Genomic DNA, 27966 nt, shown 5'->3' on the forward strand with positions numbered 1-27966 from the left:
TTTAGCTGATCGGTTAATATGTATCTGCAAAACAAGGTAATATGGCATATGAAATTATAAGAAAGACACATTCCCTATCTATGAGGACCTGCTATTTTGCTAGAAAGGCAAGACAAATGAATAAAACCTATGGTGAAGGCACGTCTTGTGCATAAAGCCAGCACATACAGAGTTCTTTCAGGAGCAAAATCGCATGGGTAGATGTTAAGTGAATAAGGAGATAAAAGAGATCAGTGTGGGCTGGAGTTGGGAAGAAGTTCTCCTGGAGGAAACAGTGCTCAATTTTGACCTTAAGTGTTCTCTAGAAAAAAGTGGAGCAATGAGGCAGAGATGGTTCACCAGAGTCCTGCCCAAGATGGAGGTTGCCTGGGATACATGAAGTGAGAGGAAGGGTTAGTAGAAAAAAGAGACCTTTAAGGATGCTGAGGAAAATGGCTGTGTAGCAACCATCCCTGTGATTTGAGAAGCTGGTATTTAGAGTGTAGATAAGTGATCTACACTCTGAATACCAGAAGAGAAGAGTGCTGCTTCCTCAGAGCCAGTGGGAGGGAAGAAGGGATAGAAGGATGTTGACAGCACTTCTGATGGGCAGCTGGAGACTTTTCAGGAAAGCAGATGTTCTTCAGCTGGGATCCTTAGAAGCTGAGCCTGAGACAGTGATTCTGGGACTGGTGATTTATTGAGGGAGAGAGAGAGCAATAGGAAAAAAACAGGATAGGGCAAGGGAAGAAGTCATCAATACAGGCTTTCCACTAAAATTGAGCCTCAGCTGATCCCATGGGAGTTCTAGAATGTGAATGGCACCAGAGGGCTGTTCTGTCTGAGGAAGCTTCTGTAGCCTGTGTCCATCAGTCATTAGCCAGCTGCAGGTTGCCTCCAGGTCAGAAGAGGGAGGGCATAACCTCCCAGGCATTTCCAGTCACATGGCTTCTATCTGCTGAAGGCCATTCTCTGGCAAAGGGGGAAGGTATGAGTCACTGGCAGCCGACACTGACACAGTTGGGAGAGGTGGTACACCTGCCCAGGAAAGGGGATTGGGATGGGGACCCAATGAATCTACCAGGTAGATCTTCTTACTCTTAAATAAAATGCTCTTTATCAAGTTCCCTCCTCCAAGTTGGTCACATATTCTCACAAGCCAGCTCTCTGATGCATCCTTAATTAGAACGTAAAAACAGTCCTACCATTTCTGAAAGTCCCTCCCTCACTCCCCAGCGATCTACAGATGTCACCTCCCCTTTGTTCCTGGTTTTGCCAGATTCATAGCCTAACCTAAATATTAAGTAGCAAAAGGCTTTGTATCTGTTTCATCCAGCTTCCAGAGGAAAGGTAGGAGGGCCTTCGGGGGATAAATTCTCTCAACCATCCCATAAGTGATAGTCCTAGATATTGGCTACTGGGACAGAAATCACTGTCTTCTTGCCTGAACAAACTGATGGACATATAGAGGACCATTTTTCATGTAGGAAGACAGATTTGTCTTGTTCTCAGTGATACATGTGCAAAAGCACACACACTTTAGTGTTATCCAGACCTAAGACAACAAAGGCCCACTCACCTAGAATTTTAATATTTGGAGAAATCAGGGCAGGAAGAGGCGTATTTAATTCTAGCCAGGAAGTTTTGACTCTGGCTGCATGTTAGAAACCTGAGAAACTTAAACAGAACAAAATAAAGTAATATCTAGGTGGATTAAACAGAATCACAGCATAGAGACAAGGGGTGCAAGGATTGGTATATTTTAAAACTCTCAGAAGACTCTAACGTATAGCCAGGACCTAGTCTCTATCAGAGAGCTATTACTATTCAACAATCCACTAAAGCTCAGTGCATTAAAACAGCAAGCCTTTATTACTGGACCCTCTTGAGTCTGAGGGTCAGCTGGACAGTACTTCTGGTATAGGCTGGGCTTACTCATGCCTCTGGGGCTCAGCTGTGCCTTGGGGAGGTGGTTCTGCTAATCTTGGCCAGGTTCTCACATGGCCGGGGGTCACCTGGCTGTTGACTGACCTAAGGGGGCCAAGCCTGGACAATTGGGCTCTGCTCCGTGGGGTCTCTCCTCCTACAGTATGTTCAGATCGAGACCTGGCAGAGCTCCAAGAAATAGAGCAGAAACACACAAAGGCTCTTGAGTTCTAGGCTCAGAACTAGTAGGGCTTCACTCTGCCACATTCTGTTGGCCAAAGCAAGTCACAAAGCTGGCCTGGTGTCAGAGCAGGAAGGGACCCCAAAGTTCGAGGGCCACGTGTGTTGATAGAGGGAGGCCAATAATTGAGGCCAATAGTGCATTTGATCTACTAATTAGACAGAACCCCTAACTTTATGGTAGGACAACTGATTTGTCAAAGTGGTTAATTTAAGACTTAGATATTTCATCTACAGACCTGTTCCTTGCCCCCTTCCCCCAACCTCATTCACAGCTCTTAATCTGAAGTTTGGCCTGTAGCCATGGCACAGACATATGTACAATAAAATACATATCTATCTCTACTTTTAAACGTCTAGTTCACTTTTGTTTTGTTTGTGCTCTGGACTCAACTTACAGAGAGTAGATCTGTAGAGAGTAGATAGATGGACAAGTGAAAGCACATACTTGAAATCCATTTTCTAAAGTATTAGCAATGGAACATTAATTGTGAAATATGAACAGCTGGGGTATGTTCTAAGAAAGTGGGCGTTTACTCTCTCACATTTTGACAATCCACTCTAATTCTTCTTACTATATTTTTGTGGGTTTCCTTACCTGAAGAAGTGTCGATCTGAAATTGGTGGAAAGATAATGGAGGAGTAAGTTTCCCGTGTACCTTCAATCTGGACAGAAACACGTTGAAATACTTATACACCTGCAAATGACCTGTCATTCACTTCCCAGCAGATTTTTCAAAGTGCAGATGAAAGATATTGTTTTCTCTTTGGGTTTTTCCATGACTGGTGCCTTCACCATCTGGCCCTGCCTTTTCTACTTAGCTTCACCTTCTCTGGCCTAGGATCTGGCTTGACTAGAGTCATTCCTGGCCCATTAATCTCACTCATGTTGTTCCTGCCTCTTCCTCCACCTCCCTGGCGTGTCATCCCCTTCCTCGTCTCTCTGCTCTTTCAAATCCTACTATGTTCTCAAGAAACTGCTCCAAACTGTCCTTGGGGTCTCCTAAGACTGTTTTGGCCACACCAAACCTTCCGTCCTTTGAACAGCCATATAACTTATTATCTGAACCCACTGACACTGTTCTGTCTTGAACAGCTGTCTGGCTTTTCTAGGTATGTACGCTGGCCTCATCTGATTGGCCTGTGAGTCAGGTGTGTCAAGACAAGTTGACTGTTTTGGCTGCTTAGTCACAAGTTGACTGTTTTGGCTGCACAGCCACAGTCACAGGAGTGTCAGCTCCACTAGGCCTGGGAGTCCCTCTGCTTTGCTCATTCCTGTATCCACCACACTGAGCACATAGAAGATGCACAACCACATCTATTGAATGAATGAAGAAGAGCAGGCAATCAATAAATAATAACTTGGTGTTTCAGCCATAAGAAACAATGAACATTTTGAGTGTGGTAGGAATCCAGTGTTTGTACATTTATCTATTAAAAATGAGCCCTTATTATAGGGAAGGCATTGGGGAGTTAAGCATAAATGAGACCTCACTGTGCCATCGAAGATCTCACAGCCTGATGGGGGGAGGCCACCGTTATTGAGTGCCTTTTGTATACCAGGTGGTATCGCAGTTACTGGCTTGTGTTATCAGCAACTGCAATGGTGTTAAAGGGCCCAGACCCTAGGACTTGAACTGTATGACTGTTGACTTCCAAACAGCTGAGGGCCTTGAACAAGCCATTTATCTGTTCTGGGACTCAGGGTTCTCAACCTGTGAAATGAGGAGAACATCAGAAAGGCACCCTCTAGTTCTCACTTTCTTTGACTGGATTGTCTTAAGAAAGGCTTAATATCCTTCTGATGAAATGACATGATTTCAAATTTATGAGGACAAATGCCAAACTGAAACGTGTGTCATCTTTCTTTTAATTGTCTGGCAGGCCTTTCAGTGTCAGCACAACCTGCCTTCACGCCAGTGTGGTTGAGAATATTAAGGTTCTCAAGGCAACTCTCCTAAGACATTTACCCAAAATTCTATTCAGCATCTCACATCCTACCATCCTGAATTGGTTAACACGAAACAACACAGCAAGAACAGAAGTTATTTCTTCCTGACTGGGCCTAATCTAAAGGGTATTTTGTTGAATTCTGTTTCTCATCCACCTACCCAAATTCCCTTTGAACCTGCCTAGGAACAGGATGTAATGTGTGGAAATTGATCACTGTTAGCCGTTGCCTCAACAAACTCAACAACTCAGTAGAAGAGTGTTGGTACTGGCTCTTCCCGGACCTCAGTGTGGAGTTCTCAGTGTTGTCCCCAGAGGAGTTGGACAGGATTCTAGCCCCTGTGTGTCTCAGGAGTGGTGACCTGCCTCCCTCCAGACTCACTGTGGCCACCATCATCATGGGGCTTTATCTGCCCCATGTTTGGAAGGCTGTCCAGTTTTACAAACTTCCAGAGTGAGCACTTCTATAATCTCAGCCCCAAAGGGAGCAGATACTGCACTTCACATTGGTGCATTAACCTATTTAAAATGTCAACAAGGATGGATTCTTTTATGAAACTAACACAGTATTGTAAATCAACTATGCTTCAGTTTTTAAATAAGGGATGGATTCCTTCAATGCTCATCTTTCTGAGCCTCTCAGCATTGAAAAACACTTTCCTGCATGGACCGCGCTTGCCTGTCTTCCCCGACGATGCAGCAAATGTCTCCGTGCCAGGTGGGCCACGCTGCAGTCCCCCAAAGTCAGCCAACAAGAGGCTTGTTGAGCCAGAGGGAAAACAATGTCCAAAAGCCTCCATGGAAAGCACACTGTATCTCACCCCTTTTGGGCATCTATGGGTCTAAGTTGGCTGAAACCTAAATGTGCATGGAAGTTGAATTCTCCCAGTGACACGAGGCAGTGCTGGCCAGCATCCCAAGGGTGTGTGCTTACCATACAGGTGACTATTACAATTTTGTGACAGGAAATGGGCTGGTCAGATCAGTCTCTGAGTGAGTTTGTCACCATGAGCGCAAAATGTTGCCTGTGGAAAGTGGAAGGAAGGCTCCCTGTCTTCGAAAGAATCTCTGCCTGAGGGCAGGAGACATGTGCTTGCTGGAGGCTGTCTTCTTGATGACACCCCGGTCTCAGACAGTGACCAGCATTTACTTGTTGCAGGTGGCTTTCCCATTAGTGTTAAAGGCAAAGAATTTGCAATGGTGTGTAAAACCCTCAAGGACCGGCCCCACCCCTTAACTGTCTCCTAATCCAAGGCCTTCCTCACTTGTTTTGGTCACTTAGCCTTCTGACTACCCCAAAACTGAGTGGTTGAAGGTGACAAAAATCATTCATTTTGCTCATAACCCTGGGGTTATGTGAGAAGGCTCAGTGCTGCTGTACACGGTGTCAGTTGACTGGGCTCAACCCTGGGGGATGGAGCACGTGCTTCTGCTTCTCATGTGGCTGTGCAGTCAGCTGGAAGCTCAGCCTCTGTCCCTCTCCATGCAGGCCTCTGTGTGGCCTGGGCTTCCTCACAGCATGGCGGCTGGTCCCAAAGGTAAACATCCCAAGAAAGAGAGTGGAGAAGAAGCTGTTCTGCCTTTTATGACCAAGCCTGGAGGTCACCTAGCATCTCTTCTGTCATACTTGCCATACACTACAAGTCAGGGCAACCACAAGGTCCTGCTTAGGCTCAAGGGGAGGAGACATAGACTCTTGATAGAGGGCAGGGATGGCAAGGCTCTGGAAGGTCGTGGGGGAGGGGAATATTGTGGTGGCCATCTTTGGAATATAAAAGCTGGGCTGTTTCTGTATCACACCGGGCATGTTCCCTCTCAGGGCTTGGCATTCACAATATGTTTGTAATGCTCTTCCCTTGGTTATGCATGTGTCTCACTTCCTCAACACCTTGGGTTCTTGACCCAAATATTTTCTTCTGCAAAATGAAAACCCATACCCTAATCCCTTCCCTGCTTTCTTTTTCTCAATAGAACTTGACACCATTTACATACTGTATGTTTTACTTATTTATTCTGTTTTTTACTATTCCTGTCCTTAAATTGTAAGCTTCCATTAAGGGAAGGATTTCTGTCTGTTTTATTCATTGCTTTTTTTCCAAAACTGAAAGAGTGCCCAGCACATAGTATAGACTCAATAAATATTTGAGTAAATTAATGAGCAACTCCTCTTATAAAACATAAGACATGGCAGTGATTATTCTTATTTCCTTTGGTCCTTAGGTCTCAAGGGCAGTGCCAAGAATATAGACACTTTATGATAATTTAATTAGTGAACAAGTTAAATAAACATAATGGTTTAAAACTGTTTCTTGATTTGAAAAAATCAACAATAAACCAGCAGCCTCCAAACACAGTCCCTTATTCCCCCTTCTCATCTATAAAGTAACGGCGCCACCCAGTATGGATATTAAATTCTGCTCTAACAGTGCTGCTTCTGCCTCCAATTAGAGCCGGGGAGTTATCAGAACAGAAAAAGGAGAAATCGTGGGGGATGCCCAAGAGAACAGACACGGCTCTGACGGTGAACCTCTGGGTACCTGCCTGATCGTTCCTCTGTTGTTTGTTATCTGAAGGGGTTGACCTGTAGGTCAAGTCGGGAGGAAGGTGGCTTTCCCCCAATGTGGTTTAGTGTTCACAATTCAGATAATAGATATCTTAGAAAATGGGAAGAAAGCAGGAAGACAGTTACTTCACATGTTATCATGGGCACTTGACTGGGCACTTTTGCTGTCCGTGAGGAACGACCTCTCTTGTTTCACTGCCTTGTGCTTGTTGACACATTCTCCAGAGGTGTTTGGAATAAAATAGTGACATTTCAAAATGGATTAATAAAGGATGCTCTAAATTGGATACACTCTTGAATTTTGCTGAAATATTATTCACTAAAGAATACAAGTTGGTATCAGGCTGGAATGCCCTGGACCCCATCATCAGGTGTATTATTCCTGAAGTTCAAAAGAAGTCTGCTCTGAGATGTGCCAATGATGACATTTCAATGGATGTTGCATTTGGCATTTTTCTTTCCCTGACAAAGTAAAGAGAAGCAAGAACCGTGGCCCCAAAGAGCTCCAACTTGGTGGACAGGATTGTGACAGTGACCTAGATGTGTCACCTGAGTCACACAGGGTCCTTGTCACTCCCTCGTGCATCAGGACCCCGAATCTGGGACTATCTAGGACAAAGGCAGAGGGTGGCCTGTTCTCTTTGGGAGTGTATGAGGCAAAGGGCATCCCCGGACCTGCCAGGGTTGCTTCCTCCTAAAGCAGAGGTCACAAGAATGAAAGGATCAAACATGCTTTGAGCTCCTTCTGTGACAAGGTATGGAGAATATAAACTATTAATGTAATTTATGGACAGGAGAACTTTGCATATAAATGAAGCAACCAATGGCCCTTTTGTTTGGCATTTATATCTCCTTTTATAGAGATCACACAGAGTAGTGTTATAATTCTTGACAGTGTTTTTTTTTTTCAAGGCACATTTAATTTAATATCAAGAGTGCAATACAAAAGGCCCAAATACAATGAAGGAACACATTCCCCCATTAACACCAATGACAATGCTCTTTCAACATGTGCCTGTTGAATGGAATGGGGATTTGATAAATTTCACTACTGAAAAAAATAACGCAGTGAGTCTCATCACAGCTAATATCCTTATACAATCTAGTTGTGAAATGAATGTTTATAATGCTTCAAACAGTTTAGACCTGAAGTTTGATACCACACCTTCATTATTTGTACAGTCCTCAATAAGATTATCTATAGTATTAGCAACCATTCAAAGAACAAACCATTGAGTAAAACCACATTGATTTAAGGCTCAATCAAGTAATGTGGAGCCCCAAACTAAATGGTTAAATATGTGAACTACTTGTACTGACATCTATTATTTGATTCTCTCATGACTATTAAGTTGGTTCTTAGAAAATAAACCCTTTAAAGGCAAAATTCACCTCATGTGAGTTTGACCCAGAAGTTCAACAACAATCACGAAGTCCACAGTCTTATTGGCAAAACTGATATACAGTGTCTCTAAGTCACTATGCTCAAGGTTAAGAGCGACGCATATGCCATCTTTACATTTACTGGAATTTTACATGTTCAGTTCATGATTTTAAATCTCTAGGTTTTCATTCCTCCAAACTGTCTGAAGACACAGTGTGCCACAGACTTAAGACTTCTGTTTCTCCCTCTATTTTCTTCAAACAGAAACACTTCTCAAGTGTCTACATGTCCCAGAAGGGGAATTTTTTGGAGGTGGCCACTTCTTCGGAATAGTCCGACGCCATCAGGCCTCTGAAGCAAGGGGAGGGGGAAGAGAAAGAAGCTGAAACACAAGGTTCATCTGGTAAGTTTTACATTAACCATTACAAGCTGGATAGTATAAGAATGTGGCTTTTTGGCTCAAAAAGTCTGAGTCTTGGTGTGGAAACGAGTCCTTGGCTGTCCCACCACAGCTTTCTTGCAGTGGGACTGTCAGGGAAGTGTTGACTGGGGAGTATGATTTGTGGGCTTGTTCCAGTTTGTCTTTAGTCTGTTCCAGTTCACCTTTCATTTTTAGGGAAAACAAGTTGATTTCTGGGTCTACCATTGTTGATCTCAGCTGGGCAATGCTAGGCACTGGACTTGCTTGAGGTACTGGATTTGAGTAGTACACTCTTGCAGCTCTTGCTCCTTGGTTGCTAGTTGCATTACAATAATGTTTTCCCTGCGTGCAGACTCTTGCTGTTGTTGCTTTAGTTTTTCTTCAGATTCCCTTAAGCCAGTTACATCATTAGAGTTAAGATCTGTGTACTTGCCCTCCAAAGCTTGTACATACGCTTCGTATTGTTTCCACCTGAGAATGAATTCATCTCGTGCCATAACTTTGAAGTCTGTTTCACTCAGTCGAACCTTTTTAGGAAGAGGTTCCTCGTTGGTCATCTTGAATCCTCTCCTGACGGAGGCCGCGCCGGTGCCTCCCAGTCACGTAGGCTGACCCCGCACTACCCGCTCGCTGCCCAGGCCGCCCGGCCCCGCTGCCGCCGGCGCCCGTGCTCCTCCTCCCGCAACAGCCCCGGCTCTCCCATTTATTTGCGGGTCTCGCTGCCACAAAATGGCGCTGAGGCTCTTGACAGTTTTGATTGTACAATATATGGGACTTTAAGCTCCCTGGAAGAAAGCAAAGATGATTAATATTAATAATGGACAACTAAGTACACAGCAGACATGAGTAATACGTTTTGTATTTATATAGCTATTGTTTTGACTCACTGGGAAACACTATATGCTTTATTGTCAGGAATGCAGTTATGATAAGACACTCTGTTGTCTAGGTCACATAGAAGAAGACGTTCAAGCTAATCCCTAAATCCTATTAATTTATTTACTCACATTACAGAAAAAACAGTAGCCATTTGACTCTACCATTCAAACTAATGTATTCAAAGCAATGTGCCTGATTAAAGACATAGATCAAAATTCAAAGAACTTCATGCAAATGCAGTTAGTCCCAGAATCGTTTGGAAGTGTCCAGGAAGGCTGTGGATCTCAAAAGAAAAATAAATAAGAGACTGAGCAAATCAAAGCATATTTATATCACAGTGATGAGTGTATTTTGTGCTTTTTCTTTTGTTTTTTTTGTTTGTTTTTCCTTCTATGTGCAGGAGGCTGAGTGAGGCAACTCTGGGCTCTGTCAGTAAAAATACAGTTCTAATAAGAGTGTGTATTGTTATGGAGAAAATTATTTCAATAGAAAATGCACATCTCCTAGATTATATCTAGTTCTTGGAAAATTGCAAAATGTTTTACCACCTCTATTTCCCACTTCCTCCTCCCTTCCTGTGACTCTATCCATGGCCACGGGGGAAAAAGTAGAAGCAGAAAACAAGGAAGAATGGACATTGTGGTCCCCTCAATTTAAGGTGTGCCTTTGAATCAAAATAGAACAAATCAATAAGTAAATGTTACGTGTGTCAAGTCTTCATTCAAAAGGCATTTGGAATGTTTTAAGATAAATATATTAGAAAAAAGGTGAAAATGAAGTGGAATAGAAGTAACAGTTTGTATACTCTGTGGAAAAATACACTGTGGAAAATATGCCCCCCTCCCAAATAAGTAAATGAACAGTATGTTGAATTCTGAGAAGTCCTAGTCATTTGTTAGAAGTAGGGCTTAAACTTGGATCTGATTTTTTTTAAACCAAAGAGAAGAAAAACACATGGCCAGCTACCTAGTTTACATAAGCAGAACTACTGTTTTCAGAAAAATATACCTGGTTCATTTTCTAAGATTTGAGAGGAGCTGTTGTTTTGATTTTACTTTGTATTTTTTTGTTGTTTTGTTTTACTTTCTCCATGGGCTTTTAACATCAGATTCTGATGGTAGAGACAGAAATAAATTCTTCCATCCTATCCCCTTTACAATTTGCTGTGGTTTGGGAGGCTCATCTCATACGAGGAGGTGTTATGGTTCCCCACTGCACATTCACCTCTGACATCCTATACCTTATTTTTAGTGATGTGCCCATTAACCTTTGCTGCGTAAATAAGCTGTTCCAAAACTTAGCAGCTTACACCAACATTTATTTGCTCACAATTTTGTGGGTTGGCAATTTGGGCTGGGCTAGACTGGGCCATTCTTCAGCCTGTCTTGCCTAAGTTCCCACTCATGCAGCAGCTGGCCCTGGCTGCTGGTTGGGCAGGATGACCTCACTCACATATCTGGAGGTTGGTGGGCTGAAGGCTCAGGTGCTATGTTTTCCTCTCATTTGGCCTCTCCAGGAAGCTAGCTTGAGCTCATTCAAACTGCTATCTCTGAGTTCCAAGAACAGCAGAGAAAGAGCAGGCCTCAATGTGCAAGCTCTTTTCAAGCCTCTCTTTGCATTATATTTGCTTAGGTCCCATTGGCCAAAACAAGTCACATGACCAAGCCCAGATTCAAGGGGTGGAGAAATAGACTTCTCTTTTAAGGGTAGGACCTGCAATGAATTTATGGCCTTTTTTTTGCATTCTACAATGCAAGTTTATTGCTGCCGATGAAGGGAAGGGACCACCATACCCTTGTTTATACTGTAGCTTGAAGAAAAGAACTATAGCTTCTACTCTCTGCATAAAATCCTATGTCCTAGAAGGAGGTCAACTGTGGGGCTTGTGAGATGCTCTTTTAGAAACAGAGGAATTCACTTCTCTAGTCGCTGTGGCAGGGAATGAGAAACCACATGATCTAAGAGGTGTGGGAGAGTAAGGAGAGATAGAAAAGACACAGGTGAACAATGTGTGTGTGAGAAGGTTGTTTTACATCCATGTGGAGTGAGAGATGAATAAACCTGTCTTTCGGTGTTAACCAGTTTTTTTTTGTTCTTTGCTTTTTGGAGAGCAAAGGAGAATTACTGAACAATTTCAGACTTTTATAAGTCATTTTTCCCAATCCACACCAGGTGGTGGAGTAAGATAGTCAAAAAGATTATCATGAAGCATTCTTTCTTCGGCAGGACCTTTCAGGGTGCCTTGTTTTATTTCTGACAGTTTCTCAGAGGCGTCTCCAATGTTCTCACAATCACAATCCTCTTAGTGACCATGTGGTGTCTGCCATATTCCCTGCTTCAGTTCCCTGCAGGGATGTCAGCTGCCGAGGCCTCTGATGCTGCCAAACGGCCTTTGAAGATTCTGCGTATACTCCGGTGCTGATGCAGGCTTTGTCTCCCACCTGTGATGAAAGTGCTAGCATCAACATTGTTGGGTTGGCAGGTGCCCCCTTGGGTTCTTAATAAAGCGCTTCCTACAATAGCCACCTATAGATTTGCTGATTCTTATATTTGGTTTATTTGGTTCCTTGACTCAGTTGGATGAGTTCTTCTGTAGTATTTGTTTCGTTTCTCATGCAAATAGAGCTGTGATGGACCTGCTCACAGGTCCTTCATATAAACCTTGTATCAATTACCTATGGCCGTGAGATTCTATGTACCAACCAACCACAAAACCTCAGCTTTGGGTCACCTGAGTGGCTATGGCTTGGTGTATAATGATAATCTACCTGTGCTCAGCTGTGTGTAGTCAGGTGGCTTTGTTGAGCTTGGCTGTGCCCTTTAACATATCGGGGGGGGGAGCTTAGATTGAGGGATGTGGCCCCACTCCATGTCATTTCCTCCACAGCAGGCGAGCTCAGGTTTGTTCTTATGCCAGTGGCAGGGCTCCAAGAGAGGGCACATGCTCACAGCCTCATGAAGCTGAGGCTCAGAGTCTCCACCATGTTACCTCTCCTGTTCAAAGCAAGTCACCAAGCCCCTAGGATTCAAGGATGGGGAAACAGACTTTATCTACTTGATGGGAGGAGCTGAAAAGTCACATCACAAGGGATATGGATTTGGGAAGGGCAGAGAATTGGAGCCATCTTTGTAAACAATCTAACACATCCGAAAACCTCTGAGTCTTGGGTGAGCGCAGGTTGGCAACCCAGACAACTTCAAATGCATGTTAGAAAGATTAATTTGGTAATCCTTCTAGAAGGTGGTAGATAAACTGATTGGGGTAATGGGAGGGGAGGTTGGTGTAACCAGCAAATGGCTTTGCTTTAATACAGTAGGGTCTAGAACAGGGATAGCAATCAGGCTGCACACCGTGTGACCCATTTGTCATAAATGCCTTCAGTGAGGAGTTGAGGAGAATTATGTGGCCACTTTCCTGGTGAACAGAAAACCGAGGCCTGATGGATTGGCCATGGTCATTGAAGGGGGGAGTGACAGCACAATCCCAGGTATTTGCCATTTTTGTCCTATCAAGGGCAGTGGCAGTGAGGTTAAAGAGCCTTATGAAATCAACGAGGAGGTGGAATTATAACGTATTAATGATCAAGTGTAAAGGAGGAAAACTCTTATTCTAGGATAATCCTAAATTTTGGATTCAGGTCCTATTGAATGATAATGTCATTTCTTGAAGTGGGTCATAGTATACAAGGAGTAGACTTGATTCAGTATTGTATAGGTCAGTCCTGTACCCTATCGTATAAGGAGAACATATTTTTTTGTTACCTGTTGGTGTACAACAAACCAGCCAAAAGCTTAGAAGTCGTGATGGTTAATCTTATGTGCCAGCTCGACTGGGTCATGGGGTGCCTAGGTATTTGGTCAAATGTTATTCTGAGTGTTTCTGTGAGGATGTTTTGTTTTTATTAGCAGACTGAGTAAAGCAAATTGCCCTCCCTGATGTGTGTGGGCCACATCCCATCAGCTGAAAACCTGAATAGAACAAAAAGGCTGACTTTCCCTGAGTCAGAGGGAATTCCTTCTGCTTAACTGCCGGGGAACTGTGACATTGGCTTTTTCTTGCCTTTGGACTCAAATGGAAACATTGATCTTTCTGGGTCTTGAGTTTCCTGGCCTTTGGACTGGAACTACACTGTCAGTACTCCTGGTTTTCAGGCCGTTGGACCCAGACTGGAACTACCCCATCATCCCTCTTGGGTCTGCAGCTGGCCGACTCACCTTGTGAATCTTGGGACTTCTCAGTTTCCATAACTGCATGAGCTAATTTCTTATGATAAATAAATAAATTAGTAATCAAATAAATAAATATTTTATACATACATGCATATCCTGTTGGTGGTTCTTCTTGTCTGGAGAACCCTGTCTAACAATGCAGAAGCTTAAAACAACAACCATTTTACTTCTCAGGATTCTGTAGGTGAGACATTTGGACAGGATGGAGTGGGGATGCTGGGTGACATCTGGGGCCTGTAGCCTTCTCCCCCTGACCTCTCCCTCTACCTGCTCTCATAACAAAGAAGTCTAGTCTGAGCTACTTTAGAATTTGGCAGATGCCTCCCAGGAGTGAGCATTCTAAGAGGACAAGTTCTTCTTAAGGCTCTGTTTCCACCATGTTTGATAACGTCCCATTGGCCAAAGAAAGTCCAATGGCCAAACCCAGGGTCAGTGTGAGAGGGGTCTACACTAGGGCATGGGTGCCTGGAGATGTAGTTTGTTGGGGCCACCAAAGTTAAAGTCTGTCACTGTGGGGAGGTTTGATGCCCCATCTTGGGTGTGTTGGCTCTGATGTGTCTATGTGATGTCAAAGTAGGGAGAGTCAGGTGACAATATGGGTCTGAGGCTAAGAAAAGATAATTTCTTATTAATGGATAGAGACATTTGGAAATCATGAATACATAGGGGTATATGAAAATATTCCACAATCAGTACAACATGGACATCAACCAGTCAGAACAGATTCTGGCTATAGGCTTGAAGCAGGGTCTCAGGGGTCACCTGTTACGCCAGGCATTTTCCCTTTAGTTATTGGATCATTGGGAGGTGTCAGGAGTACCAGGAGAGGAAGCAGGACAGTCAGGGTAGTGGGAGGGCACGAGGCACCGACTATTTACCAATTGGCAGGAAATATTGCAATACTTCAGCAACTGGTCTGAGTATACAAATGACAGACCCCGTATACAAATGACAGCTGAAGCCAGGGACAGTATGGTTAACATTGCATTGGGATAGGGGATAAGGTTAAGCTGTATGATTGACCTATATTTATCCACTTCTGGTTACAAAGAGCATAAATTTGTATGTCAACCTAATCCAAAATGAGACAAAACTAGGTCTAAAGTGGACCCAAAAATTTAATTAACAGGCAGTTGAGCCCCCAAAGGAAATCGAAAAGAGTGACTCTGTGGAAGCCAAAGGAGGAGCACAGGAGAGGGAGAGAAGGGGTAAAAGTCTTGAAGACTATGTAGTAAAGTTCAGGTGAGAGAAGAATGTGTGTATTTTTTTAAAATTATTTTTATTTTTAAAATTATTTTTTTCTTTTTATTGAATGAAACACTCTTTAAATTCTAGAGTGCTTTACAGTTTTCAAAAGTTTCACACACATTATATGATTTCATATAATCCCATAATAACCCTTTTTCTTTTTCCCCTACCCTACATTGCCTCTCCCCCCTTCCCTCTCCCCACTGGTAACCACTAGTTTGTTCTCTATATCTGTGAGCCTGCTTCTTTTTGTTTTATTTACTAGTTTGTTGTACTTTTTAGATTCCACATATAAGTGATACGATACAGTATTTATCTTTCTCTGTCTGACTTATTTCACTTAGCATAATGCCCTCCAAGTTCATCCATGTTGCTGCAGATGGCAAAATTTCATTCTTTTTTATGGCTTAATAGTATTCCGTTGTGTGTGTGTGAGTATGCCACACCTTTTTTATCCATTCATCTGTTAATGGGCACTTAGGTTGCTTTTATACCTTGGCATTTGTAAATAATGCTGCTATGAACATTGGGGGTGCATGTATCTTTTTGAATTAGTGTTGGTTTTTTTGGATATATACCCAAGTGGAATTGCTGGGTCATAGGTAGTTCCATTTTTAGTTTTTTGAGAAACCACTATACTGTTTTCCACAGCAGCTGCACCCATTTATGTTCCCACTATGTGCAAGTGTTCCCTTTTCTCCACATCCTTGCCTGTTATTTGTGTTCTCCTTGAGCATGGTGATTCTGACAGGTGTGAGGTGATATCTCATTGTGGTTTTCATTGCATTTCCCTGTTAGCAATGTTGAGCATCTTTTAGTGTATCTGTTGGCCACCTGAGGAGGTGCATTTGGTAATTAGGAGGCCATTGGTGACGTTGGTGAGTTCAGCTGCAGGGAAATGATCAGGGCAGGTCATGTTTCAGAGGCTTATGAAGCATGTGGGAAGTGAGAACTTGACAAAGGTGAGTTTAGAATAATGTTTCCAGAAGCTTTGTGTAATAGTGAGGGGGAAAAAGGGGTAATTGATTGGGAAGTAGGGTTGGGGAAGATTGCATTTTTTAAGATGAGACAGAGTTGCCCATATTTATATGAAGAATGGAAAGATAACATTTAAAGATCCTTCAACTCGATGTTGTAAACTAATCTGTTAAAAAGGTAAGATGTTGAGCGGAAAGAGCAAAGTCCTGGGATCACGAGCCTGGGGCCCTTATTCCAGTGTTTCTAGTCTTGAGGGCCAGTTTGGCCACTTCATAACAAATCTTTCTTTGTAAACAGTGGTTCTCATCTTGATTGCACAGTAGGATGACCTGTGGGAGCTTTTAAAATGCTCCACGCCCAAATCTCATGCAGACAGTTACATCAGAATCTATGGGATGTACCCAGGCTTCAGTACGTTTTAAAGTTCCTAGGTTATTCCATGTATGTTCGAGATTGAGAACCACCACTGCTTTAGAATGTTAGTTATTTATCTCCTATTCCCTCAGCTTTGGTGTTTTAGTCAACAAAGTCCCGCTCAACATTTATCACCCTCAGTACCAGCGGTTCCCATGACAATAGAGGCCATTGCAGACCTTCCCTCAGCGCAGTGATTCTCAATCCAAGCTGCATGGTAGAATCTCCTAGGCTACTCACAATATAGTGGTGCCTGGGCCTCACTCCAGAGACTTTGATGTAATTGATCTGGGTTGGTTTATGGGTTGAGTTTTGTCTCCCCAAACAGATATGTTGAAGTCCTAATCCGTAGTACCTCTGAAGGTGACCTTATTTGGAAATGGCATCTTTAAAGAGGTAATCAAGTTAAACTAAGGTCTTCAGGGTGGGCCCTAATTTAATATGATTAGTGTCTTTATAAAAAGGAGAAATTTGAATACAGAGGAGACATGCAGGAGGGAAGATTATATGAAGAGACATAAAGAGATCACCATGGTAAGATTCGATTGGAGTTATGCAGCCACAAGGAACATCTGGGGCTACCAGAAGCTGGGAGAGGTAAGGAGGGATCCTTTCCCTACAGGTTTCAGAGAGGGAGCCTAGATTTCAGACTTCTAGTCTCTGCAACTGTAAGATAATAAATTTCTGTTATTCTCAGCCAACCAGTTTGTGATATTTTTATGGCAGCCCTAGGAAATTAATACAAACAGGCTTGGATATCGATAGTTTTTAAAGTGGCCCAGGTGATTCTAATGTGCCAGGATGGATTTATTGATTTTTGTAACTATTAAACAACTTAAACGTATAGCAGGTATAACCCAAGTAGAAAACAAAGTCAAAATGAGTTTAGGAGCCACGCAAACCTAATTATCACAAGTCTAATATTTAAAACTTAGTCACATGCTGAGTAATTTTAATGCCTAGTAATATATTTCTTCTTAACTTACGGCTCTGTATTGTAAGAGAGGCATTTGCCGTCTTGCTCCTCCGCAGTTCCTTGCCTGGATACTTATTTTTAGTGTAATTTTTCACCTTGAGTGATGAGATTCTGGGTTTCCACTTCACATGTGCCTTACAGGTCGCCTCATGGTGTATTCTTTATTTTTCATGCCTAAGGGCACCGTCTAGCACCTTTCCCTGTTGGACTTTATCCTGTTCATTTATAATGTAACGTTTCTCCAATTTGTCAAAGTTACTTAGAATTCTGATCCTGCACTCCAACATTCTAATTCCTAGTACTAAAGGAGAGTCCCCAGGACAATTGAATTAAGAATTATATGAACTCCAGGAAGAATCAATTTGGAGAAGATCAGATAATGGAAGGGTTATTATGGGCTGCATTAAAGTGAAAAGATGTATAAAAGATAAATGGTTAGTGCATGAATTATACAAAGAGTTCCTTAAGCGAGATGGTAGGATCAGTCCTTGTCCAGACATCATGTGAGATTTGGAATCTTGCCGCTGTCCCTCAAAGTGTGCTCCACAGACCAGCAGCATTGACATCACCTGGGAGCTGGTTAGACATGGAGCATCTCTGACTCCATCCCAGATCTAGTGAATCTGAATCTACATTTTCGCAGGGTCTGTAGGTGAAGCGCATGCATCTTAAGTTTTGAGACACATGATGTAGACACGGCCACTACCTTGAAGAGCTCACCGAGTAATCTGGTTGAACTTGGTAGATCAGTGTTTCTCCAAGTGTGGTCTGGAGGCCCAGCTGTATTTGAGTGGCCTTCAACACTTGGGAAAAGACAGGATACGTTTGGCCCCTTCACAGACCTCCTTAATTGGAATCTTTGGGGGTGGGACTCAGGAATTTACATTTTTTGATAAATCACCCAGGGGACACTGATGCACATTAAAGCTGGAGAATCTCTTCCCTAGAACAATAAACATTTATTTTGCTTGAACACACCTGAGGAATGTGACACCCGCCCCAGCCACCTTCCCTTAGTAACAGTGGTTCGTAAGAGCAGTGTTATGGGGGTGGCAGCTGCAATCTCCTAGACCAGGATCATTCAAAGGACGGTCCATTGGTCAATCAATAGCACGGCTGTCTCCTGGGAGCTTGTTAGAAATGCAGAACTTCAGACTTCACCGGTATCTCCTGTTATAGGATGAATTGACTTCCCCCATAATTCATATGTTGAAGTTCTAATCTCCAGAACTTCAGAGTATAATCGTATTTGAAAGTAAGGAATTTAAAGAAGTAATTAAGTCTGGTTGTCTGAGATCTGCAGACATCTTGAGACCAACATTTAGTAGCAGCTAGTAGATTCGACAGGACATTATTCCCTTAATGAGTTGTAGATCAGGGAAAAAAATATTTATTTATTCAGGAGCCTCTGTTTGGCTTATATCAGTAATCTTTAGTAAATGAAGCTCATTTAGCACTTCATAAGTATGTTTGAACTTGACTCTATCTTTCTGGCTCACAGCAGGCCTCTAAGTTTAGTCAACACCTTCCTGTAGATGCTCCTTTGATCTGTTCATAAACTGTTCTCGCCTGCTGGGTCCTGACACACGTGTCCATACAAGCACACATATGCACATGTAACCATCAGCAAGGAAAAAAATTAAACAAAGGTGAGTCACAGAAAGACTCCAAAATGGCACGTGTATCTTAAAATACCTTTACAGATGTGCTCATTGTTGACAAACTGCTTTGCGCAAACCTAAATCCAGCCTGATTTTTTTTTTTTTTTTTTGGTTACAATATAATTAGGCTCTGAGTCAGCTTTGAATCTTATGTTAATGAGACCCCCTAGAGTCTTGCCTCATACCTTCAAATTAGAGATTGATCTATAATTAATATGGCTTATAATGCCAGTGTCTGAGACAAAAGAGATCATTGGGCGGCTGGGGAGGGAGAGGAGAGAGGTGTACCACATACCAAGCTGGCTCCTGGTGACAGAAGCAGGTGCCTCTGGGTAGTATTTCTGCTGGCTCAAGCTCTTCTGATGAGGAAAGCAGCTAAACTGCCCCTCTGAGGTCTTAGGAAGGGACATGGGTGCTGCAACTAGCTTCCACCCTTAGCAAAACATTCCTGCTCAGAGAGACCCTGGTTGGCCCCTGCATGAGTTTTCCAATCTTACACTGAACTGCCTTTGAATTCTGAAAAAAAGCACCGGGACGAGGAGTCTTTGTTTTTGGTTTTTTCCAGCTATTTTTGGAGCCAATGTGACCTCCCTACACTGTAGTTTTACAGCCTTGAAATTCCCAGTGATTGGAAGAGAAGAGCACTTGCTGATTAATTAAAATCCAATTTTCTCTTCTATCCTAATTGCAGCAGTAGAGGGAGAAAAAAGGAAGAGTTACTATTCCAAAAATGAAGATGATCCCTAGACTGTTTGGGCTTATTATGAGCTCCATGTTACAATTTGTTTTAAATTGAATCAATAGAATAAACATGGAAATAAGCTCTGTGAAATCATTTATTTTTAAAAGATTTAAATGAGAGCCTGCATCATTTTGTTTAAAATTTTTTAGACTCTGCCTGGGTAGACTTCTTGATAAAGACAAAGGAAAAAAGAGAGCCTCAGGTTTGGGGGGTAGGGCTGGGACCGTCCTGTAGGTCTGCCCGTGTGTAGCTTTATGACCATGATTTTGACCCCTGTTTAGGACCCTGCAGTGGATCAATCCCTGTTAGCACAAGAGATGATCTGGAATCCTACCCCCCAACACACAGATCTCAAAACATAATTACTTTCAGTTCACTTTGAATTTTTAGACTCTGTGTGATACTGAAGAGTTGGGGTGGCTGAACTGAAACACAGGGAATCATCAGAGGGGCTGGGATGGCTCTGTCCCCTGATTTGGTGCTGAGCATGTGGGCTGCGGTGGGAAGGGCATCAGTGTGGGAGGTGGTGACCCAGCACCTTGGGATGGGGGCTGGCTGTCCCAGGAATTACCTGGTTCACTGGTTCTCATGGGAAGGGAGAGGTGATTTTTACCTCTTCTCTTTCCACGAAGTCTTCATGTAATCTGTAAAGTTTTATAGCCTCTAGTTGGAGGCTGGGTGTTTGGGGGAAGGGAGAAGTGGTCAGTGGTGGACACCTGGGCAATTTAAAATTTGCACTTTGTAACTGTCCTGTTTAAATGAGTGAAGTACAATATATTGCTAAGAGTAAAAAAGTAGGTTACAAAGTTGTGTATGTATATTTACATTTACAGAAAAAATATATTATCTATATTATGTATTTATATGCCTAATATTTATATATTTATGTATATATTTATACATATGCATATTTCACGTAAAGTACGTTATATATAACATATACATATATTAATGTTATATATTATGTACATATTTGTATATCTATAGTTTTTAAAGTTTTTAAATATATGTATATATATTACATGTGTGTCATATATAGTATCTGTATATATGCATATATAATACATACCATAAATATGTAGGCATATTTACATTTCTATATATAAAATATGTATAAATATGTATATAAATGTGTATTTACATTTTAAAAATATTTCTTACGTATACAGCAGTGTGTATGTGTATATAGCTGGATAGGATATAGAATATACATCAAAATATCAAATGGATAAAGTGGCTCTATCTGGAGAGCAGGATTGTTGATCACTTTTATTTTCTTTGTATCTTTCTATATTTTCTCAATATTCTATGATGATAAGTATTGCTTTTGCAATCATAGAAAAGTCATTAAAAGGGAAAATAGAGAGGCCTTTCTGCATGTCTTGGGCATCTCCAGGACAATTCTTTTCCTTCTGTGATGAGTGAGGGCTCCTGGTTCCCCAATCATGAGTTCCTTTCTTCATCTCAGATTGTCATCGGTGTCCTCTGGGCCCAGGGAGCACAGTCTGCAGGCTACAAGGGTTTGAAAGGCTCTAGGATGGGTCCCTGTCTTCCTCCCCTTCCCCCTGGCATGCATAAACTCACGCATCTGATATGATCGCAGAGAATCCCCAGGGTCCCTTAAATGGTCCTGTTCTTTGTGTTCACTGATGCTGATCTGATTTATCATATAGTGTCTTCCATCCCTCAATCTTTCATAGCAGACAAGGGGGAAACAAAGCTGTATCTAATATACACACATGAAGCTCAAGTTCTGGACCAGTATTGTCTTGCGCTTAGGGACTGGGAGGGCCTTCAAACAAGAACACAGGCTCCCACCCCACAGAGATTCTGATTCAGTGAGTCCAACGGAAGCCTGAGGTACTGCGTTTCCAACAAGTCCCCAGGTGATGCCCAGGCTGCTGGACCACCCTTCTCCAAGTGTGGACCCCACTCCAGCAGCACCAGCAACTAAAAGTCTGGGATTTCCACCAGTGGACCCTGGTTCTCAGGCCTTCAGACTTGGACCGAATTGTACCACCAGCTTTCTTTGTCCTCCAGCTTGCAGACGTCAGATTGTGGGACTTGGCCTTCAGAACTCTGTGAGCCAATTCCTATAATAAATCTCCTCTTATATATATCTCTATATTTGTTCTGTTTCTCTGGAGAACTCTGACTAATACACTATTTCCAGAACACTTTCATCACCTCAGGTAGAAACTCTGTAACCATTAAGGTGTAACTCTTCAGCCTCAGCTTCCCCAACACTTGGTCACCCTAATCTACTTTCTGTCTCTGAATTTGCCTGATTTAGGTAACACATATAAGTGCAATCATGCAATATTTTTCCTTTTGTGTCTGGCTTATTTAACTTAGCATAATGTTTTCAAGGTTCATCCATGTTGAAGCTTGTATCTGAATGTCATTCGTTATAAAGGCTGAATATCATTCCATTGTATGTTTAGACCTCATTTTGTTTATCCATTCATTTGTAGATGGACACTTGGGTTGCTTCTACCTTTTGACTATTGTGAATAGCCTGCTATGGACATTGGTGTATATGTATCTGTTCAAGTCCCTGTTTTCCATTCTCGTGGGTATATATCTAGGAATGGAATTGCTGGATCACATGGAAATTCTATCAGTATATTTTACTGCTTAAGGAACTGCCAAACTATAAACCATTTTACTTTCTGGGGGCCCTTTTAAAGTCAAGAATTTTTAAAAAGCCTTACGTTTACACATACAAAAAAATATTCTGCTACCTTCAGGATGAGGTGATGTCTTCCCTCTTAGACATAAGTTGGTGGCGCCGTCATCCTGCGAGCGTATTGCCAAAGCTTCTTTCAGAACTAGTGCAAGGGAGGGGCTTGGAGCTTCAGTTTCATTAGCTTTGTGATAAGTCCATCTCTGTATATTTCCATCCAAGGACAACTACTTTTCATTTGCTGAAAATCACTGAAGTTCTGATCTGCAAATAAAATAAACTGAAAAATTGAAGAGTTATTTTTGGTGTTCCTGGGGACTAGCATTTTGATCGGGCCTTGGCATTCCAGCCCATCTCTTTGTCACATTTGGGTTAACATCATCCCTTAACTGGCCAATCCTCAGCCCACTTTAGACCCAGCCAGGAGGGGCCCCTGCTCTAAGCCATGCGCTTTGGAGGGCCCGATGCTGGCTGTGTTCCAGAGACCAAGGCTTTTTGTCTAGATTATTCTTCAGGTACCCAGGGCCCTAATATTTCTTGCCAAAGTGCCATTATTTGTTTTCAGTAAGTTTGTTTTGCAGTGAGCTGGTATAAGAGGTGCCCTGAGCAGCGAGAGGGGCGCCACCAAGCTCTTTCCCCAGGACCTACACTCAGCATCTCAGTGTCAGGCTGCCATAGCTTTGAACTGTGTCTGTGAGCATCTGTGCTTTATCTTGATTTACCTTTTGCATCCATTAACAAGATGTATCCTAAGGTAATTGCTGCTTCACTTTATGCCATTTTGGCTTAAGAAGGGTGTCATAGGAACACTCTACTCTCAGGTAGCAGGGAAAAACTGGTACAGTGGTCCCTAAGTATATGCAGAGGATTGGTTCCAGGACTCCCCTCAGATACCAAAATCCACAGACACTCAAGTCCTTTATATAAAGTGGGGTAATACTTGCATATAACCTAGGCATATCCTCCTGTATACTTTAAATCATCGCTAGATTACTTATAGTACCTAGTACAATATAAATGCTGTGTAAATATTTGCTGGCAGGTGGAAAATTCAAGGTTTGCTTTTTGGAATATTCTGGAATTTTTTTTTTCTAATAATTTTCATTCGAGGTTGGTTGAATCCATGGATGCGGAACCCATGGATATGTAGGGCTGACTATATCTATTTCTAGACAAATGACAGCAAAACAGAATGGTTTCTTTGATTGGCTTAGACCAATTAGGATTTGTCCTCTGGGGGCTGGGCACAGCTGCCTGAAAAAATAAATCAGGTTACTCTCAGCAAAAAGGAAGAGAGAACTTGGTTTAGGCTGGGAAGCCATAGCAACAGATAGAACAGTTACTTTCCTTAGAATTGTAAAGGACGATTAGTAATTAGGAAGGAAAGAAGGAAAGAGGATTTGTCACAGGGTAGAAAAGGCAGCCACAGCTGAGCTTGTAACAAGCAGATTGTGAGAGGAGATTGTTCAAATGAAGTTCTCTGGGCCTTCATTATAAATAGTGAATGATTAATGACAGTGCATTTCCTTAAATTTACGAGTCCTATTTGTTACATAACACATCACTAATAAATAACGTCTGATGAATTAATATTGCTGTTCTCCCTCAATATTTTCATGATGTCATTTCACCAGAATTAACTGTGGCCAGAAATCAACCCTAAATCCTTCATTGCTCATGAAGTAAAATGACTTAATCAGCTCATCCTAGAATAGCTGAAAAGGAATCTGGAGTCACCATTTAAAATCCTGATGAAGCATTCAACTTCTGACATTCCAAGAAGGAGAGGCAAGTGGGCTTGACTTCTTGTTGTCTTATCCCGGGGACGAGCATAGATGTATTGTAGGAAAAGGCACAGATGCCAACAAGGTACCATACATCTGAAGGCTGCTCAGATGCTTGTCTGACCCCAAGGTATTTCTTACACTGATCTGTCACCTGCCTGCCACTCAGCATTTACATCCCAGTGGTGGCAGCTTTATGGCATCCTTTTCTATGCAAAGAATAATGCATTTATATGGACCATAAATATTTTGACCTATAGGTACCACATATATAACAAGTGGCCTGGAGGTCAGAATGACATCTCAGTAGCTACATTTCTACATTGTCCTGCAAAGTGGCACTTTGGGTTAGGAAGGGGCTATATAGATCAATAGAGGTGATCTCCACTTTTGGAAGTGAAGTGGTAGGAGGTCACAATGTAGATCCACATCTCCAAGGTAGAACATTCACTTCTTCCAAGAGCAAGCATTCCCTCCAGAGACAGGAAGTGGAAGCTGTCAGTTTCTTAAGCCCTTGGCCCTGGAATTGGCATGGCGTCACTTCTGCTTTTCTCTCTTTGTCAGTAGTCAGAGAGCCTGATTCAAGGGACAAGGGGCAGGGACATAGAATCCACCTCTTGGTGGGAGGAATATCCAAGAATTTGGGTGCCCCATTACAAGACTGCCACATCATCTTGAATGTCATCTCTTCAGAGAGGTCTTGCCTGGTCATCTCCTCTTAAGCAGCCCTGGCCACTGCCCAAATCACTATCACGATACTTCTTTGATTTTCTTCATATCACCATTACCTGTGAATGCAGGTAATGCATTCACAGGTAATGAATGGACTTTTTTTTTTCTGTGAATGCATTTATTTAATTGCATAATTTTAATCTCACTCCCTGCCCAGTATGTGATTTCCAGGAGAGCAGGAACTTTAGGGATCACGTTAACAGCTCTACACCCCCCCCACCCACGTAGCTTAGCAGGAGTTCCGTACAGACTTGGTGCACCATAAACAATGGTTGAGTGAATGAAATTTTTATCACCTAACTCGTTCAATAGCTCAAAACACAGAGATGCCTAATACTCACCGTCTTGGTCCCTCAGCTTTCTTCTATAATCTGGGGTTCTCATTAATATGACTACTTTTGGACCTGAGAAATCCAGCTAATTATCACAGACTTACCCTGTGGAGCTCTTAGTCGAAGCTGCCTAGAATCATCGTGGATGTGGCTGATCCTTGCCTTATGGAAATGTACCAAATACCCTGTCACACAAATTCCTAGCTCTGACATGAAAAAATTGGATTAGGAAATAGCTAAGGAAGAGATATTCATGAAGAGACAGCTTTCTGAGGTGCAGAGAAGAAAATGTCTCTGTGTATTTGTTACTGTCCGTGGTTATGCAGTTATTGGGAAAGCGAACAGTAACATTGCCGCAGTATCCTAAGAAAATGCGCTGAGTGATTCATTCCCTGTTGGTTCAGAGCCTGCAAATCTGTCTTCCAAAGTGCAGCTGGAATAAAGCTGCAGAATAATGTATGGCTTTTTACCTGCTCCCAAGTCCTTTATTGGGTCCCAGGAGGGGAAAGTTGAGAGGGAAGAGGAATAGAGAAGCTTGTGTACCAGATTCTGTGTATGCTGCAGGCTGGCAAGCTGCTAGATGGATATTTACCAGCCTTCAACTTGCATCTTAAATTAGTGATGCATCTTCATTAATGAGGGCAGATCTCACCATGATGGTGCATCTCTGTTTCCTCTTGAAAGAAAATAAAGTCAATTAAAATCATTGCATTTTGGAGGAGAAGCAATTCATACAGTTTTTTATTAGTAGCACAATGGTGTTGTTTCCCTTTGTTACCCAGACAGCAATTAACAGGTTTGTAATGGCTCAAAGGTGGGTGACAAGTAAAACAGGCTATTAGGAAGGTGGCTGCTGTCAGGCCTCTAAACAGAGTAGGAGGTTTGAAGGATTTTAAAATGAAATAAAACCCATACTCTGTGCCATTGGTATCTTCAGATGAATCTTTACACCTGCTGCCAGTCACAGGCCTTACACTGTCTGGTTGAAACCTACAAAGAATGGTATTTTCCTGGTGCATCTCAAGTAGTAAAAGAATATAAAGCAAACTTTTAAGTCATTTTTGAAAAGTAAAGAGTGATTGTATCAGATTTGATTGCTGTAAGGTTCCAGATGGGAGTTTTGGTGGTTATTTTTACATGTTGTATATTTTAATATTTATTATTTTTATTTTTGATTCTATTTATGTATTATAATATATTTATTTTTTTCTATTTTGTTCACAAGTTTGGCTTCAGGAGAGAATTAAAAGAAAGACTTTGTTGGAAGTTGTTGACGTTTTCCTCAAGAAGTCCCTGTGAGGCTGAAGAAAGTCGAAATCAAGGAGATAACGTGTGACCAAGATCAGTGAGAAAAATAGGAAAGGACCCCAGGTCTATGGATATATTTAAAACTGAACAGGGAAAATACTCAGTACAGAAACCTAATACGATCAACACAGAACTCTTCATCTTTCCTTTCATCCTAAAATTGCTTTTTCCTCAACTTCTCTAACCCTCTCCAAAAATGTCACCATTCTTCCGATTTACCAGGCTGGAATATTCTACTTATGATTCTTTCTATCTCCTTGTCTTTTATCTTCTTGTCTTCCTCTAAGATTTGACCTTTAGATGTGCCATTTCTTTCTTTTTTCTTATATCTATCCTTTTTGGTTGTTTTTAATTGTTGCATTTCCAGTTTGGAATGGATTTTTGGTTTAGTTATGGATATACTGAGCTTGTACATAACATTCAGGGTGGAATTTTCACCAGACTGGTATGAACACAGGGTTGGAATTCAGAGGAAGTCTCAGGGTTTCCAGGGAAATCTAAATTTGAAACCCATTCAGAAAAAGTCACAGTGCTGGTTTTGACATTGAACTGGTTGGAGATGGTCAGAGAGAGATTAGGTTCAAGCCTATTCTTCAGGTTAATGGGAGCAGGAAATGAGTCAGAGGAGGCAGGTTCAGAAAGGGAGGAAAGAACACAGTATATGCAGCCCTTGGAAAGCAAAGGAGACCTGAGCTTCAAGGAGTTAACAAGTCATCACTGTCCAATATTCAGGAAGGATGGAAAATGAGAATAGCTGGTTGAGTTCAATGTCCAGGAAAGGACATTCCAGATTTAGCAGAGTCTTAGGACATTAACTGGAATAGAAACAGAAAATGACTTATGGTGAAGGAGTCTAAATGGGAATAAAAGTCTTCAAAATGGATCTGAAAGCTTCTCAAGTCCTACTCACCTCTGCTGTTGCCTTGGTCGGGGTTTCCCCACTCCCCTCCCTAAACAGAGCTCAAGGAAAGGGTGTGAGTGCAGGTGGATCACTGTGGAAAGTGATTCCCAAACAGAAGTGGGGTCTGGGGTGCAGTGAAACGGGGAAGATGAAAAGGCACACGAGGATGTGTGCCCATCAGCTGAAGCTGTTTGCACCCCAAGGCCAAAAGGTGGTGTAAATTTTAGGCTAGTCCCCCATTTCTTCCAAAATGCAACTTTTTTGAAGCTCTTGCTTCGATGCTTTTGAAGAAACATCTGGCTAGAATACCCTTTACTCACCTTGATAACCTCCTAGGCCCCTCCCCAGATCTAATGAAGGTTTCAGCCCCCCAAGCCTCCTGTACCCACTCACCTCTCTCTGCCCCCCTCCAGAGCACAGGGACTATCTTCTATTGCCTCACCTGGAAAGGAACCTTCTCTGCTTCTTCAGATCACTCCAGGTATTTCTTTTATTCCCATTCCTGTCATTGGATCTAAGTCTTTGGAGACAAAAGCCAGGATGTTGTTCAGACAACATATGTGGATTTGTCGTCTAAGATAGCCAGCCCCTCCACCAACACACACACACACACACACACACACACACACACA

At 42.2% G+C, this 27966-nt stretch overlaps 1 long non-coding RNA gene and 1 pseudogene across 2 annotated transcripts in view; one reads left to right on the forward strand and one right to left on the reverse strand.

The window, feature by feature from the left end:
* LOC307198751 overlaps positions 1 to 27759 on the forward strand; it is a 34711-nt gene extending 6952 nt beyond the window's left edge. The window contains exons 2-3 of the long non-coding RNA XR_013831689.1: positions 8307 to 8445; positions 23912 to 27759. This is a non-coding gene — a long non-coding RNA (uncharacterized lncRNA). The remainder of the gene's footprint in view (positions 1 to 8306; positions 8446 to 23911) is intronic.
* On the reverse strand, positions 8326 to 9070 carry LOC307198750 (pre-mRNA-splicing regulator WTAP-like; annotated as a pseudogene). The gene has a single exon. The product of its transcript is annotated as a pre-mRNA-splicing regulator WTAP-like (transcript).
* Positions 27760 to 27966: the final 207 nt, after the last annotated feature.

The sequence above is a fragment of the Stenella coeruleoalba genome (genome assembly GCF_951394435.1).
Source record: "Stenella coeruleoalba genome assembly, chromosome: 15".
Classification (NCBI taxonomy): domain Eukaryota; kingdom Metazoa; phylum Chordata; class Mammalia; order Artiodactyla; family Delphinidae; genus Stenella; species Stenella coeruleoalba.